Genomic DNA, 17,841 nt, shown 5'->3' on the forward strand with positions numbered 1-17,841 from the left:
CTTCACTCTGCTCTAGGAACACACTGTCTTCACGTTGCTCTAGGAACACACTGTCTTCACTCTGCTCTAGGAATACACTATCTTCACTCTGCTCTAGGAACACACTGTCTTCACTCTGCGTTAGTAACACAATGTCTTCACTCTGCATTAAGAACACACTGTCTTCACTCTGCATTAGGAACACACTGTCTTCACTCTGCTCTAGGAAAACACTGTCTTCACTCTGCATTAGGAACACCCTGACTTCACTCTGCTCTAGGAACACAGTCTTCACTCTGCATTAGGAACACAGTGTCTTCACTCTGCTCTAGGAACACAATGACTTCCCTCTGCCCCATGCACATACAATGCAACTCTGCATAGGAACACACTTTCTTCACTCTGCTCTAGGAAAACACTGTCTTCACTCTGCCTTAAAACCACACTCTCTTCACTCTGCGTTAGGATCACACTGTCTTCATTGTGCTCTATGAACACTCTGTCTTGACTCTGCTCTAGGCACACACTGTCTTCACTCTGCATTAGGAACACACAGTCTTCATTTTGCATTAAGAACACACTGTCTTCACACTGTTCTAGGAACAAACTGTCTTCAATTTGCTACATGCATATCCACCGCAACTCTGCGTTAGAAACACACTGTCTTCACTCTTCGTTAGGAACACAATGTCTTCACTCTGCGTTAGGAACACACTGTCTTCATTCTGCTCTAGGAACACACTGTCTTCACTCTGCTCTAGGAACACACTGTCTTCACTCTGCGTTAGGAACACACTGTCTTCACTCTGCATTAGGAACACTCAGTCTTCATTCTGCACTAAGAACACACTGTCTTCACTCTGCGTTTGGAACACACTGTCTTCACTCTGGTCTAGGAACACACTGTCTTCACTCTGCTCCGTGCACATACACCGCAACTCTGCGTTAAAAACACTCTGTCTTCACTCTGCTCTAGGAACACACTGTCTTCATTCAGCGTTAGGAACACACTGTCTACACTCTGCTCCATGCATATACACCGCAACTCGGCTCCAGAAACACACTGTCTTCACACTGCATTAGGAAAACACTTTCTTCACTCTGCATTAGGAACACACTGTCTTCACTCTGCTGTAGGACTATACTGTCTTCACAGCGTTCTATGGACACACTGTCTTCAATTTGCTCCATGCACATACATCCACCGCAACTCTGCTTTAGGAACACACTGTCTTCACTCTGCGTTAGGAATATACTGTCTTCATTCTGCTCTAGGAACACACTGTCTTCACTCTGCGTTAGGAATATACTGTCTTCACTCTGCTCTAGGAACACACTGTCTTCACTCTGCTCCATGCACATACACCGCAACTCCCCTTTAGGAACACACTGTCTTCACTCTGCTCTAGGAACACACTGTCTTCACTCTGCAGTAGGATCACACTGTCTTCACTCTATTCTACGAACACACTGTCTTCACTCTGCTCTAGGAACACACTGTCTTCATTCTGCGTTAGGAACACACTGTCTTCAATCTGCTCTAGGAACACACTGTCTTCACTCTGCTCTTGGAACGCATTGTCTTCACGCTGCTCTAGGAATACACTGTCTTCACTCTGCTCTAGGAACACACTGTCTTCACACAGCGTTAGGAACAAACTGTCTTCACTCTGCGCTAGGAACACACTGTCTTCTCTCTGCTCTAGACACTGTCTTCACTCTGCATTAGGAACACACAGTCTTCATTCTGCATTAAGAACACACTGTCTTCACTCTGCTCTAGGAACACACAGTCTTCATTCTGCATGAAGAACACACTGTCTTCAGACTGTTCTAGGAACAAAATGTCTTCAATTTGCTCCATTCACATCCACCGCAACTCTGCGTTAGGAACACACTGTCTTCACTCTGCGTTAGGACACACTGTCTTTACTCTGCGATAGGAAGACACTGTCTTCATTCTGCTCTAGGAACACACTGTCTTCACTCTGCTCTAGGAACACACTGTCTTCACTCTGCTCCATGCACATACACCGCAACTCTGCGTTAGGAACACACTGTCTTCACTCTGGTTAGGAACACACTGTCTTCATTCTGGTCTAGAAAAACACTGTCTTCACTCTGCGTTAGGAACACACTGTCTTCACTCTGCTCTAGTAACACACTGTCATCACTCTGCAGTAGGAACACACAGTCTTCACTCTGCTTTAGGAACACACTGTCTTCACTCTGCTTTAGGAACACACTGTCTTCAATCTGCTCTTGGAATACATTGTATTCACTCTTCTCTAGGAATACACTGTCTTCACTCTGCTCTACAAACACACTGTCTTCACTCTGTATTAAGAACACACTGTCTTCACTCTGCGTTAGGAACACAATGTCTTCACTCTTCATTGGGAACACACAGTTTTCATTGTGCATTAAGAACACTCTGTCTTCATTCCTTTCTAGGAACAAACTGTCTTCATTTTGCTCCATTAACATCCACCGCAACTCTGCGTTAGGAACACACTGTCTTCACTCTGCGCTAGGAACACACTGTCTTCACGCTGCGTTAGGAATATACTGTCTTCACTCTGCTCCAGGAACACATTGTCTTCACTTTGCTCCATGCACATACACAGCAACTCTGCGTTAGGAACACACTGTTTCACTCTGCGTTAGGAAAACACTGTCTTCACTTTGCTCTAGTAACACACAGTCTTCACTCTGCATTAGGAACACAATGTCTTCACTCTGCATTAGGAACACACTGTCTTCACTCTGCTCTAGGAACACAGTCTTCACTCTGCATTAGGAACACACTGTCTTCATTCTGCTCTCGGAACACACTGTCTTCACTCTCCATTAGGAACACACGGTCTTCACTCTGCTCTAGGAACACACTGTCTTCACTGTGCTCTAGGAACACAGTGTCTTCACTCTGCTCTAGGAACACACTGTCTTCACTCTGCGTTAGGAACACACTGTCTTCACTCTGCATTAGGAACATTCAGTCTTCATTCTGCACTAAGAACACACTGTCTTCACTCTGTTCTAGCAACAAACTGTCTTCACTTTGCTCCATGCACATCCACCGCAACTCTGCGTAAGAAAAACACTGTCTTCACTCTGCGTTAGGAACACACTGTCTTCACTCTGCTTTAGGAACACACTGTCTTCACTCTGCTCTAGGCACACACTGTCATCACTCTGCATTAGGAACACACAGTCTTCATTCTGCATTAAGAACACACTGTCTTCACTCTGTTCTAGGAACGAACTGTCTTCACTTTGCTCCATGCACATCCACCGCAACTCTGCATTAGGAATAAACTGTCTTCACTCTGCGTTAGGAACACACTGTCTTCATTCTGCTCTAGGAACACACTGTCTTCACTCTGCTCCATGCACATACACCACAACTCTGCATTAGGAACACACTGTCTTCACTCTGCGTTAGGAACACACTATCTTCACTCTGCTATAGGAACACACTGTCTTCACTCTGCTCTAGGAACACACTGTCTTCACTCTGCTCTAGGAATACACTATCTTGACTGTGCTCTAGGAACACACTGTCTTCACTCTGCGTTAGGAACACACTGTCTTCACTCTGCATTAAGAACACACTGTCTTCACACTGCGTAAAGAACACACTGTCTTCACTCTGCTCTAGGAACACACTGTCTTCACTTTGCTCTAGGAACACACTGTCTTCACTCTGCTCTAGGAATACACTATCTTCACTCTGCTCTAGTAACACACTGTCTTCACTCTGCTTTAGTAACACAATGTCTTCACTCTGCATTAAGAACACACTGTCTTCACTCTGCATTAGGAACACACCGTCTTCACTCTGCTCTAGGAATACACTGTCTTCACTCTGCATTAAAAACACACTGTATTCACTCTGCTCTAGGAACACACTGTCTTCACTCTCCTCTAGGAACACACTGTCTTCACTCTGTTCCATGCATATACACCGCAACTCTGCTTTAGGAACACACTGTCTTCACTCTGCTCTAGGAATACACTGTCCTCACTCTGCATTAGGAACACACTGTCTTCAATCTGCTCTAGGAACACACTGTCTTCACTCTGCTCTACGAACACACTGTCTTCACTCTGAATTAAGAACACACTTTCTTCACTCTGCGTTAGGAACACAATGTCTTCACTCTCCATTGGGAACACACAGTTTTCATTGTGCATTAAGAACACACTGTCTTCACTCTGTTCTAGGAACAAACTGTCTTCACTTTGCTCCATGCACATCCACCGCAACACTTTTTTAGGAACACACTGTCTTCACTCTGCGTTAGGAACACACTGTATTCAATCTGCTCTTGGAATACATTGTATTCACTCTGCTCTAGGAATACACTGTCTTCACTCTGCTCTACAAACACACTGTCTTCACTCTGTATTAAGAACACACTGTCTTCACTCTGCGTTAGGAACACAATGTCTTCACTCTTCATTGGGAACACACAGTTTTCATTGTGCATTAAGAACACTCTGTCTTCACTCCTTTCTAGGAACAAACTGTCTTCATTTTGCTCCATGCACATCCACCGCAACTCTGCGTTAGGAACACACTGTCTTCACTGTGCTCTAGGAACACAGTGTCTTCACTCTGCTCTAGGAACACACTGTCTTCACTCTGCGTTAGGAACACACTGTCTTCACTCTGCATTAGGAACATTCAGTCTTCATTCTGCACTAAGAACACACTGTCTTCACTCTGTTCTAGGAACAAACTGTCTTCACTTTGCTCCATGCACATCCACCGCAACTCTGCGTTAGAAAAACACTGTCTTCACTCTGCGTTAGGAACACACTGTCTTCACTCTGCTTTAGGAACACACTGTCTTCACTCTGCTCTAGGCACACACTGTCATCACTCTGCATTAGGAACACACAGTCTTCATTCTGCATTAAGAACACACTGTCTTCACTCTGTTCTAGGAACAAACTGTCTTCACTTTGCTCCATGCACATCCACCGCAACTCTGCATTAGGAATAAACTGTCTTCACTCTGCGTTAGGAACACACTGTCTTCATTCTGCTCTAGGAACACACTGTCTTCACTCTGCTCCATGCACATACACCACAACTCTGCATTAGGAACACACTGTCTTCACTCTGCGTTAGGAACACACTATCTTCACTCTGCTATAGGAACACACTGTCTTCACTCTGCTCTAGGAACACACTGTCTTCACTCTGCTCTAGGAATACACTATCTTGACTGTGCTCTAGGAACACACTGTCTTCACTCTGCGTTAGGAACACACTGTCTTCACTCTGCATTAAGAACACACTGTCTTCACACTGCGTAAAGAACACACTGTCTTCACTCTGCTCTAGGAACACACTGTCTTCACTTTGCTCTAGGAACACACTGTCTTCACTCTGCTCTAGGAATACACTATCTTCACTCTGCTCTAGTAACACACTGTCTTCACTCTGCTTTAGTAACACAATGTCTTCACTCTGCATTAAGAACACACTGTCTTCACTCTGCATTAGGAACACACCGTCTTCACTCTGCTCTAGGAACACACTGTCTTCACACAGCGTTAGGAACAAACCATCTTCACTCTGCTCTAGGAATACACTGTCTTCACTCTGCATTAAAAACACACTGTATTCACTCTGCTCTAGGAACACACTGTCTTCACTCTCCTCTAGGAACACACTGTCTTCACTCTGTTCCATGCATATACACCGCAACTCTGCTTTAGGAACACACTGTCTTCACTCTGCTCTAGGAATACACTGTCCTCACTCTGCATTAGGAACACACTGTCTTCAATCTGCTCTAGGAACACACTGTCTTCACTCTGCTCTACGAACACACTGTCTTCACTCTGAATTAAGAACACACTTTCTTCACTCTGCGTTAGGAACACAATGTCTTCACTCTCCATTGGGAACACACAGTTTTCATTGTGCATTAAGAACACACTGTCTTCACTCTGTTCTAGGAACAAACTGTCTTCACTTTGCTCCATGCACATCCACCGCAACACTTTTTTAGGAACACACTATCTTCACTCTGCGTTAGGAACACACTGTCTTCACTCTGCGTTAGGAATATACTGTCTCCACTCTGCTCTAGGAACACACTGTCTTCCCTCTGCTCTAGGAACACACTGTCTTCACTCTCCTCTAGGAACACACTGTCTTCACTCTGTTCCATGCATATACACCGCAACTCTGCTTTAGGAACACACTGTCTTCACTCTGCTCTAGGAACACACTGTCTTCACTCTGCGTTAGGAATATACTGTCTTCACTCTGCTCTAGGAACACACTGTCTTCACTCTGCTCCATGCACATACACAGCAACTCTGCGTTAGGAACACACTGTTTCACTCTGCGTTAGGAACACACTGTCTTCACACTGCTCTAGGAACACAGTCTTCACTCTGCATCAGGAACACACGGTGTTCACTCTGCGTTAGGAACACACTGTCTTAACTCTGCTCTAGGAACACAGTCTTCACTCTGCATTAGGAACACACTGTCTTCACTCTGCTCTAGGAAAACACTGTCTTCACTCTGCATTAGGAACACCCTGACTTCACTCTGCTCTAGGACACAGTCTTCACTCTGCATTAGGAACACAGTGTCTTCACTCTGCTCTACGAACAAAATGACTTCCCTCTGCCGCATGCACATACAATGCAACTCTGCATTAGGAACACACTTTCTTCACTCTGCTCTAGGAAATCACTGTCTTCACTCTGCCTTAAAACCACACTCTCTTCACTCTGCGTTAGGAACACTCTGTCTTCACTCTGCTCTAGGCACACACTGTCTTCACTCTGCATTAGGAACACAAAGTCTTCATTCTGCATTAAGAACACACTGTCTTCACACTGTTCTAGGAACAAACTGTCTTCAATTTGCTCCATGCACATTCAGCGCAACTCTGCGTTAGGAACACACTGTCTTCACTCTGCGTTAGGAACACACTGTCTTCACTCTGCGTTAGGAACACACTGTCTTCATTCTGCTCTAGGAACACACTGTCTTCACTCTGCTCTAGGAACACACTGTCTTCACTCTGCTCCATGCACATACACCGCAAGTCTGCGTTAGGAACACACTGTCTTCACTCTGCGTTAGAAACACACTGTCTTCACTCTGCGTTAGGAACACACTGTCTTCATTCTGCTCTAGGAACACACTGTCTTCAATCTGCGTTAGGAACACACTGTCTTCACTCTGCTCTAGGAACACACTGTTTTCACTCTGCAGTATGAACACACAGTCTTCACTCTGCATTAGGAACACACTGTCTTCACTCTGCTTTAGGAACACACTGTCTTCAATCTGCTCTTGGAATACATTGTCTTCACTCTGCTGTAGGAATACACTGTCTTCACTCTGCTCTAGGAACACACTGTCCTCACACAGCGTTAGGAACAAACCATCTTCACTCTGCTCTAGTAATACCCTGTCTTCACTCTGCATTAAAAACACACTGTATTCACTCTGCTCTATGAACACACTGTCTTCACTCTGCTCCATGCACATACACCACAACTCTGCATTAGGAACACACTGTCTTCACTCTGCGTTAGGAACACACTATCTTCACTCTGCTATAGGAACACACTGTCTTCACTCTGCTCTAGGAACACACTGTCTTCACTCTGCTCTAGGAATACACTATCTTGACTGTGCTCTAGGAACACACTGTCTTCACTCTGCGTTAGGAATACACTGTCTTCACTCTGCATTAAGAACACACTGTCTTCACACTGCGTAAAGAACACACTGTCTTCACTCTGCTCTAGGAACACACTGTCTTCACTTTGCTCTAGGAACACACTGTCTTCACTCTGCTCTAGGAATACACTATCTTCACTCTGCTCTAGTAACACACTGTCTTCACTCTGCTTTAGTAACACAATGTCTTCACTCTGCATTAAGAACACACTGTCTTCACTCTGCATTAGGAACACACCGTCTTCACTCTGCTCTAGGAACACACTGTCTTCACACAGCGTTAGGAACAAACCATCTTCACTCTGCTCTAGGAATACACTGTCTTCACTCTGCATTAAAAACACACTGTATTCACTCTGCTCTAGGAACACACTGTCTTCACTCTCCTCTAGGAACACACTGTCTTCACTCTGTTCCATGCATATACACCGCAACTCTGCTTTAGGAACACACTGTCTTCACTCTGCTCTAGGAATACACTGTCCTCACTCTGCATTAGGAACACACTGTCTTCAATCTGCTCTAGGAACACACTGTCTTCACTCTGCTCTACGAACACACTGTCTTCACTCTGAATTAAGAACACACTTTCTTCACTCTGCGTTAGGAACACAATGTCTTCACTCTCCATTGGGAACACACAGTTTTCATTGTGCATTAAGAACACACTGTCTTCATCTGTTCTAGGAACAAACTGTCTTCACTTTGCTCCATGCACATCCACCGCAACACTTTTTTAGGAACACACTGTCTTCACTCTGCGTTAGGAACACACTGTCTTCACTCTGCGTTAGGAATATACTGTCTCCACTCTGCTCTAGGAACACACTGTCTTCCCTCTGCTCTAGGAACACACAGTCTTCACTCTCCTCTAGGAACACACTGTCTTCACTCTGTTCCTTGCATATACACCGCAACTCTGCTTTAGGAACACACTGTCTTCACTCTGCTCTAGGAACACACTGTCTTCACTCTGCGTTAGGAATATACTGTCTTCACTCTGCTCTAGGAACACACTGTCTTCACTCTGCTCCATGCACATACACAGCAACTCTGCGTTAGGAACACACTGTTTCACTCTGCGTTAGGAACACACTGTCTTCACACTCTCAAGGAACACTGTCTTCACTCTGCATCAGGAACACACGGTGTTCACTCTGCGTTAGGAACACACTGTCTTAACTCTGCTCTAGGAACACAGTCTTCACTCTGCATTAGGAACACACTGTCTTCACTCTGCTCTAGGAAAACACTGTCTTCACTCTGCATTAGGAACACCCTGACTTCACTCTGCTCTAGGACACAGTCTTCACTCTGCATTAGGAACACAGTGTCTTCACTCTGCTCTACGAACAAAATGACTTCCCTCTGCCGCATGCACATACAATGCAACTCTGCATTAGGAACACACTTTCTTCACTCTGCTCTAGGAAAACACTGTCTTCACTCTGCCTTAAAACCACACTCTCTTCACTCTGCGTTAGGAACACTCTGTCTTCACTCTGCTATAGGCACACACTGTCTTCACTCTGCATTAGGAACACAAAGTCTTCATTCTGCATTAAGAACACACTGTCTTCACACTGTTCTAGGAACAAACTGTCTTCAATTTGCTCCATGCACATTCAGCGCAACTCTGCGTTAGGAACACACTGTCTTCACTCTGCGTTAGGAACACACTGTCTTCACTCTGCCTTAGGAACATACTGTCTTCATTCTGCTCTAGGAACACACTGTCTTCACTCTGCTCTAGGAACACACTGTCTTCACTCTGCTCCATGCACATACACCGCAACTCTGCGTTAGGAACACACTGTCTTCACTCTGCGTTAGAAACACACTGTCTTCACTCTGCGTTAGGAACACACTGTCTTCATTCTGCTCTAGGAACACACTGTCTTCAATCTGCGTTAGGAACACACTGTCTTCACTCTGCTCTAGGAACACACTGTTTTCACTCTGCAGTATGAACACACAGTCTTCACTCTGCATTAGGAACACACTGTCTTCACTCTGCATTAGTAACACACTGTCTTCACTCTTCTTTAGGAGGAACACACTATCTTCAATGTGCTCTTGGAATACATTGTCTTCACTCTGCTCTAGGAATACACTGTCTTCACTCTGCATTAAAAACAAACTGTATTCACTCTGCTCTAGGAACACACTGTCTTCACTCTCCTCTAGGAACACACTGTCTTCACTCTGTTTCATGCATATACACCGCAACTCTGCTTTAGGAACACACTGTCTTCACTCTGCTCTAGGAACACACTGTCCTCACTCTGCATTAGGAACACACTGTCTACATTCTTCTCTAGGAACACACTGTCTTCACTCTGCTCTACGAACACACTGTCTTCACTCTGAATTAAGAACACACTTTCTTCACTCTGCGTTAGGAACATAATGTCTTCACTCTGCATTAAGAACACACAGTTTTCATTGTGCATTAAGAACACACTGTCTTCACTCTGTTCTAGGAACAAACTGTCTTCACTTTGCTCCATGCACATCCACCACAACTCTTTTTTAGGAACACACTGTCTTCACTCTGCGTTAGGAACACACTGTCTTCATTCTGCTCTAGGAACATACTGTCTTCAATCTGCGTTAGGAATATACTGTCTTCACTCTGCTCTAGGAACACACTGTCTTCACTCTGCTCCATGCACATACACAGCAACTGTGCGTTAGGAACACACTGTTTCACTCTGCGTTAGGAACACACTGTCTTCACTCTGCTCTAGTAACACACAATCTTCACACTGCATTAGGAGCACAGAGTCTTCACTCTGCATTAGGAACACACTGTCTTCACTCTGCTCTAGGAACACAGTCTTCACTCTGCATTAGGAACACACTGTCTTCACTCTGCCCTAGGAATACACTGTCTTCACTCTGCTCTAGGAACACACTGTCGTCACACAGCGTTAGGAACGAACTATCTTCACTCTGCTCTAGGAATACACTTTCTTCACTATGCATTAAAAACACACTGTCTTCACTCTGCGTTAGGAACACACTGTCTTCACTCTCCTCTAGGATCACACTGTCTTCACTCTGCTCCATGCATATACACCGCAACTCTGCTTTAGGAACACACTGTCTTCACTCTGCTCTAGGAACACACAGTCCTCACTATGCATTAGGAACACACTGTCTTCAATCTGCTCTAGGAACACACTGTCTTCACTCTGCTCTAAGAACACACTGTCTTCACTCTGAATTAAGAACACACTGTCTTCACTCTGCTTTAGGAACACAATGTCTTCACTCTGCATTGGGAACACACAGTTTTCATTGTGCATTAAGAACACTCTGTCTTCACTCTGTTCTAGGAACAAACTGTCTTCACTTTGCTCCATGCACATCCACCGCAACTCTGCGTTAGGAACACACTGTCTTCACTCTGCGTTAGGAACACACTGTCTTCATTCTGCTCTAGGAACATACTGTCTTCACTCTGCGTTAGGAATATACTGTCATCACTCTGCTCTAGGAACACACTGTCTTCACTCTGCTCCATGCACATACACAGCAACTCTGCGTTAGGAACACACTGTTTCACTCTGCGTTAGGAACACACTGTCTTCACTCTGCTCTAGTAACACACAGTCTTCACTCTGCATTAGGAACACAAAGTCTTCACTCTGCATTAGGAACACACTGTCTTCACTCTGCTCTAGGAACACGGTCTTCACTCTGCATTAGGAACACACTGTCTTCACTCTGCTCTCAGAACACTCTGTCTTCACTATGCATTAGGACACACGGTCTTCACTCTGCTCTAGTAACACACTGTCTTCACTGTGCTCTAGGAACACAGTGTCTTCACTCTGCTCTAGGAACACACTGTCTTCACTCTGCGTTAGGAACACACTGTCTTCATTCTGCATTAGGAACACTCAGTCTTCATTCTGCACTAAGAACACACTGTATTCACTCTGTTATAGGAACAAACTGTCTTCACTTTGCTCCATGCACATCCACCGCAACTCTTCGTTAGGAACACAATGTCTGCACTCTGCTTTAGGAACACACTGTCTTCACTCTGGTCTAGGAACACACTGTCTTCACTCTACTCTAGGCACACACTGTCATCACTCTGCATTAGGAACACACAGTCTTCATTCTGCATTAAGAACACACTGTCTTCACTCTGTTCTAGGAACAAACTGTCTTCACTTTGCTCCATGCACATCCACCGCAACTCTGCGTTAGGAATAAACTGTCTTCACTCTGCATTAGGAACACACTGTATTTATTCTGCTCTAGGAACACACTGTCTTCACTCTGCTCCATGCACATACACCACAACTCTGCATTAGGAACACACTGTCTTCACTCTGCGTTAGGAATACACTGTCTTGAATCTGCTCTAGGAACACACTGTCTTCACTCTGTTCCATGCATATACACCGCAACTCTGCTTTAGGAACACACTGTCTACAATCTTCTCTAGGAACACACAGTCTTCACTCTGCTCTACGAACACACTGTCTTCACTGTGAATTAAGAACACACTTTCTTCACTCTGCTTTGGAACACACTGTCTTCACTCTGCTCTAGGAACACACTGTCTTCACTCTGCTCTAGGAACACACTGTCTTCACTTTGCTCTAGGAACACACTGTCTTCACTCTGCTCTAGGAATACACTATCTTCACTCTGCTCTAGTAACACACTGTCTTCACTCTGCGTTAGTAACACAATGTCTTCACTGTCTTCACTCTGCATTAGGAACACACTGCCTCACTCTGCTCTAGGAAAACACTGTCTTCACTCTGCATTAGGAACACCCTGACTTCACTCTGCTCTAGGACACAGTCTTCACTCAGCATTAGGAACACAGTGTCTTCACTCTGCTCTAGGAACACAAGGACTTCCCTCTGCCGCATGCACATACAATGCAACTCTGCATTAGGAACACACTCTCTTCACTCTGCTCTAGGAAAACACTGTCTTCACTCTGCCTTAAAACCACACTCTCTTCACTCTGCGTTAGGAACACACTGTCTTCACTCTGCTCTATGAACACTCTGTCTTCACTCTGCTCTAGGCACACACTGTCTTCACTCTGCATTAGGAACACACTGTCTTCACTCTGCGTTAGGAAAACACTGTCTTCACTCTGCGTTAGGAACGCACTGTCTTCATTCTGCTCTAGGAACACACTGTCTTCACTCTGCTCTAGGAACACACTGTCTTCACTCTGCTCCATACACATACACCGCAACTCTGCGTTAGGAACACACTGTCTTCACTCTGCGTTAGGTACACACTGTCTTCACTCTGCGTTAGGAACACACTGTCTTCATTCTGCTCTAGGAACACACTATCTTCACTCTGCGTTAGGAACACACTGTCTTCACTCTGCTCTAGTAACACACTGTCTTCACTCTGCAGTAGGAACACACAGTCTTCACTCTGCATTAGGAACACACTGTCTTCACTCTGCTTTAGGAACACACTGTCTTTAATCTGCTCTTGGAATACATTGTCTTCACTCTGCTCTAGGAATACACTGTCTTCACTCTGCATTAAAAACACACTGTATTCACTCTGCTCTAGGAACACACTGTCTTCACTCTCCTCTAGGAACACACTGTCTTCACTCTGTTTCATGCATATACACCGCAACTCTGCTTTCGGAACACACTGTCTTCACTCTGCTCTAGGAACACACTGTGCTCACTCTGCATTAGGAACACACTGTCTTCAATCTGCTCTAGGAACACACTGTCTTCACTCTGCTCTACGAACACACTGTCTTCACTCTGAATTAAGAACACACTTTCTTCACTCTGCGTTAGGAACACAATGTCTTCACTCTGCATTGGGAACACACAGTTTTCATTGTGCATTAAGAACACACTGTCTTCACTTTGTTCTAGGAACAAACTGTCTTCACTTTGCTCCATGCACATCCACCGCAACTCTTTTTTAGGAACACACTGTCTTCACTCTGCGTTAGGAACACACTGTCTTCATTCTGCTCTAGGAACATACTGTCTTCACTCTGCGTTAGGAATATACTGTCTTCACTCTGCTCTAGGAACACACTGTCTTCACTCTGCTCCATGCACATACACAGCAACTCTGCGTTAGGAACACACTGTTTCACTCTGCGTTAGGAACACAGTGTCTTCACTCTGCTCTAGTAAAACACAGTCTTCACACTGCATTAGGAACACAGAGTCTTCTCTCTGCATTAGGAACACACTGTCTTCACTCTGCTCTAGGAACACAGTCTTCACTCTGCATTAGGAACACACTGTCTTCACTCTGCTCTCGGAACACAGTGTCTTCCTCTGCATTAGGGACACACGGTCTTCACTCTGCTCTAGGAACACACTGTCTTCACTGTGCTCTAGGAACACAGTGTCTTCACTCTGCTCTAGGAACACACTGTCTTCACTCTGCGTTAGGAACACACTGTCTTCACTCTGCATTAGGAACACTCAGTCTTCATTCTGCACTAAGAACACACTGTCTTCACTCTGCGTTTGGAACACACTGTCTTCACTCTGGTCTAGGAACACACTGTCTTCACTCTGCTCCGTGCACATACACCGCAACTCTGCGTTAAAAACACTCTGTCTTCACTCTGCTCTAGGAACACACTGTCTTCATTCAGCGTTAGGAACACACTGTCTACACTCTGCTCCATGCATATACACCGCAACTCGGCTCCAGAAACACACTGTCTTCACTCTGCATTAGGAACACACTTTCTTCACTCTGCATTAGGAACACACTGTCTTCACTCTGCTGTAGGACTATACTGTCTTCACAGCGTTCTATGGACACACTGTCTTCAATTTGCTCCATGCACATACATCCACCGCAACTCTGCTTTAGGAACACACTGTCTTCACTCTGCGTTAGGAATATACTGTCTTCATTCTGCTCTAGGAACACACTGTCTTCACTTTGCGTTAGGAATATACTGTCTTCACTCTGCTCTAGGAACACACTGTCTTCACTCTGCTCCATGCACATACACCGCAACTCCCCTTTAGGAACACACTGTCTTCACTCTGCTCTAGGAACACACTGTCTTCACTCTGCAGTAGGATCACACTGTCTTCACTCTATTCTACGAACACACTGTCTTCACTCTGCTCTAGGAACACACTGTCTTCATTCTGCGTTAGGAACACACTGTCTTCAATCTGCTCTAGGAACACACTGTCTTCACTCTGCTCTTGGAACGCATTGTCTTCACGCTGCTCTAGGAATACACTGTCTTCACTCTGCTCTAGGAACACACTGTCTTCACACAGCGTTAGGAACAAACTGTCTTCACTCTGCGCTAGGAACACACTGTCTTCTCTCTGCTCTAGACACTGTCTTCACTCTGCATTAGGAACACACAGTCTTCATTCTGCATTAAGAACACACTGTATTCACTCTGCTCTAGGAACACACTGTCTTCACTCTGCTCTATGAACACTCTGTCTTCACTCTGCTCTAGGCACACACTGTCTTCACTCTGCATTAGGAACACACAGTCTTCATTCTGCATGAAGAACACACTGTTCAGACTGTTCTAGGAACAAAATGTCTTCAATTTGCTCCATGCACATCCACCGCAACTCTGCGTTAGGAACACACTGTCTTCACTCTGCGTTAGGACACACTGTCTTTACTCTGCGTTAGGAACACACTGTCTTCATTCTGCTCTAGGAACACACTGTCTTCACTCTGCTCTAGGAACACACTGTCTTCACTCTGCTCCATGCACATACACCGCAACTCTGCGTTAGGAACACACTGTCTTCACTCTGGTTAGGAACACACTGTCTTCATTCTGGTCTAGAAACACACTGTCTTCACTCTGCGTTAGGAACACACTGTCTTCACTCTGCTCTAGTAACACACTGTCATCACTCTGCACTAGGAACACACAGTCTTCACTCTGCTTTAGGAACACACTGTCTTCACTCTGCTTTAGGAACACACTGTCTTCAATCTGCTCTTGGAATACATTGTATTCACTCTGCTCTAGGAATACACTGTCTTCACTCTGCTCTACAAACACACTGTCTTCACTCTGTATTAAGAACACACTGTCTTCACTCTGCGTTAGGAACACAATGTCTTCACTCTTCATTGGGAACACACAGTTTTCATTGTGCATTAAGAACACTCTGTCTTCACTCCTTTCTAGGAACAAACTGTCTTCATTTTGCTCCATGCACATCCACCGCAACTCTGCGTTAGGAACACACTGTCTTCACTCTGCGCTAGGAACACACTGTCTTCACGCTGCGTTAGGAATATACTGTCTTCACTCTGCTCCAGGAACACATTGTCTTCACTTTGCTCCATGCACATACACTGCAACTCTGCGTTAGCAACACACTGTTTCACTCTGCGTTAGGAAAACACTGTCTACTTTGCTCTAGTAACACACAGTCTTCACTCTGCATTAGGAACACAATGTCTTCACTCTGCATTAGGAACACACTGTCTTCACCCTGCTCTAGGAACACAGTCTTCACTCTGCATTAGGAACACACTGTCTTCACTCTGCTCTCGGAACACACTGTCTTCACTCTCCATTAGGAACACACGGTCTTCACTCTGCTCTAGGAACACACTGTCTTCACTGTGCTCTAGGAACACAGTGTCTTCACTCTGCTCTAGGAACACACTGTCTTCACTCTGCGTTAGGAACACACTGTCTTCACTCTGCATTAGGAACATTCAGTCTTCATTCTGCACTAAGAACACACTGTCTTCACTCTGTTCTAGGAACAAACTGTCTTCACTTTGCTCCATGCACATCCACCGCAACTCTGCGTTAGAAAAACACTGTCTTCACTCTGCGTTAGGAACACACTGTCTTCACTCTGCTTTAGGAACACACTGTCTTCACTCGGCTCTAGGCACACACTGTTATCACTCTGCATTAGGAACACACAGTCTTCATTCTGCATTAAGAACACACTGTCTTCACTCTGTTCTAGGAGCAAACTGTCTTCACTTTGCTCCATGCACATCCACCGCAACTCTGCATTAGGAATAAACTGTCTTCACTCTGCGTTAGGAACACACTGTCTTCATTCTGCTCTAGGAACACACTGTCTTCACTCTGCTCCATGCACATACACCACAACTCTGCATTAGGAACACACTGTCTTCAGTCTGCGTTAGGAACACACTATCTTCACTCTGCTATAGGAACACACTGTCTTCACTCTGCTCTAGGAACACACTGTCTTCACTCTGCTCTAGGAATACACTATCTTGACTGTGCTCTAGGAACACACTGTCTTCACTCTGCGTTAGGAACACACTGTCTTCACTCTGCATTAAGAACACACTGTCTTCACACTGCGTAAAGAACACACTGTCTTCACTCTGCTCTAGGAACACACTGTCTTCACTTTGCTCTAGGAACACACTGTCTTCACTCTGCTCTAGGAATACACTATCTTCACTCTGCTCTAGTAACACACTGTCTTCACTCTGCTTTAGTAACACAATGTCTTCACTCTGCATTAAGAACACACTGTCTTCACTCTGCATTAGGAACACACCGTCTTCACTCTGCTCTAGGAACACACTGTCTTCACACAGCGTTAGGAACAAACCATCTTCACTCTGCTCTAGGAATACACTGTCTTCACTCTGCATTAAAAACACACTGTATTCACTCTGCTCTAGGAACACACTGTCTTCACTCTCCTCTAGGAACACACTGTCTTCACTCTGTTCCATGCATATACACCGCAACTCTGCTTTAGGAACACACTGTCTTCACTCTGCTCTAGGAATACACTGTCCTCACTCTGCATTAGGAACACACTGTCTTCAATCTGCTCTAGGAACACACTGTCTTCACTCTGCTCTACGAACACACTGTCTTCACTCTGAATTAAGAACACACTTTCTTCACTCTGCGTTAGGAACACAATGTCTTCACTCTCCATTGGGAACACACAGTTTTCATTGTGCATTAAGAACACACTGTCTTCACTCTGTTCTAGGAACAAACTGTCTTCACTTTGCTCCATGCACATCCACCGCAACACTTTTTTAGGAACACACTGTCTTCACTCTGCGTTAGGAACACACTGTCTTCAATCTGCTCTTGGAATACATTGTATTCACTCTGCTCT

This window comes from Microtus pennsylvanicus, chromosome 2 (assembly GCF_037038515.1).
Source record: "Microtus pennsylvanicus isolate mMicPen1 chromosome 2, mMicPen1.hap1, whole genome shotgun sequence".
In the NCBI taxonomy this organism is placed as follows: domain Eukaryota; kingdom Metazoa; phylum Chordata; class Mammalia; order Rodentia; family Cricetidae; genus Microtus; species Microtus pennsylvanicus.